The sequence below is a fragment of the Triticum aestivum genome, chromosome 7B (assembly GCF_018294505.1).
Source record: "Triticum aestivum cultivar Chinese Spring chromosome 7B, IWGSC CS RefSeq v2.1, whole genome shotgun sequence".
NCBI lineage: Eukaryota > Viridiplantae > Streptophyta > Magnoliopsida > Poales > Poaceae > Triticum > Triticum aestivum.
In genome coordinates, this window is record NC_057813.1 from 461,786,431 (window position 1) to 461,787,767 (window position 1,337).

A 1,337-nucleotide genomic window follows, 5' to 3' on the forward strand; every position below is an offset into this window, starting at 1 on the left:
TGGCAGAAAGCCAGGCATTGCGGATTGGCACAGAAGGTCGACCCTGATTTCCTGAGCCGGTGAAGGCGTAGGGAAGCCGCATTGGAGGAGAAGGGCGGTTGCCTTACGAATGAGAGGCCAGCCCCCGCCTCGTTCTCCTATAAAAAGAGGGGTAGGAGTGGCGTGTTTTCTCACACACCTTCCTTCTCCCTTTCCTCAAACTTTATTTGCCCACCATGCCAAGAGGGCAAGGACGTGGCGGTGCTTCAACAGTGGTGATGAGAGCTTCTGCTTGATAGTGTATCCCTCCTCCTCCTGAAAGTGTGGGGGCAGAACCCGTTGTGAGAGGAGGAGGGAGAGGACGAAGCCGTCCTCGTCATGGTGGCCGGGGAGGAGGAGGGCGGTGCGGCGCTATAACCGTGCCCCCATCGGAGGCTCCTCCTTTGATGGAAGGCCACGTCGGAGACCAGCCTCTGGAGTTTTTCATCAGGCTGTACAAGCCTCCACATGGTCGCCTCTGTCTTCCTACTCAATTTGCAAGGGCGATGGAGCATGAGTAGCCACGAGTGTTGAGACTGCACATGAGGGTCTGCAGGAATGGCAGCATACGAGTGGATGTAGACTTCCCCGCCCATCACGTCATGTACTTCCGCCGAGGCTGGAAGACTTTTGCTCGTGCCCATAGCTTGTTGGAAGGGCATGTCCTCCATTTTAAGTTAATGGAGGACGGTTTCCTTTCCGTCAAGGTTTTGGGGAGCTCAGGTGCTTACTTAGGGTGGTGCGCGGAGAGCTCGACCAACAATGAAAGCTCCTCCTCGAGCGACATCGATGATGAGGACAGTGACGGCGATGGTCGATCGGGAGGGCGACGACTCCGACTCCGGCTAAACACCAGCTGCACCGTCACCGTCAGGCGGTAGCACCATCATCTGCATCTGCACCTCCTCTCCAGCAAGGTGATTTGCCAGGGAATTGGGAGCAGCGGTAGAAGTGGTGCCTCCGGCTCCTCTAGCAGCCTTCCAGCTGGACCCCGGCAGGCTTCCTCGTGGGGTGCAGCCCCGTTCGCCCTACCGCATCCTATTGGCCCTGGTGGTGGTGGTTGACGGGTCATCTCCATCGATCTCTTCACCATCGTCTTCGTACGCGCCCTCCTGCCCCCGCCAGGCTACCTCTCCTAGAGCCCAACAGGGTCAGGCTGGGCTTCTGCCTAGGCGCCCCTTTTGCCCTCTTCACCTCCTGCCGCAGTGCCTAGGAGGAGAGGGACAAGAAAGGGCATCACGGGGCACTTATCTTTTTTCAACCTTAAATTTGTAGGCTCTTGCCAAATTTTAGTTCAAATAATGTAATCTCTTGAATCC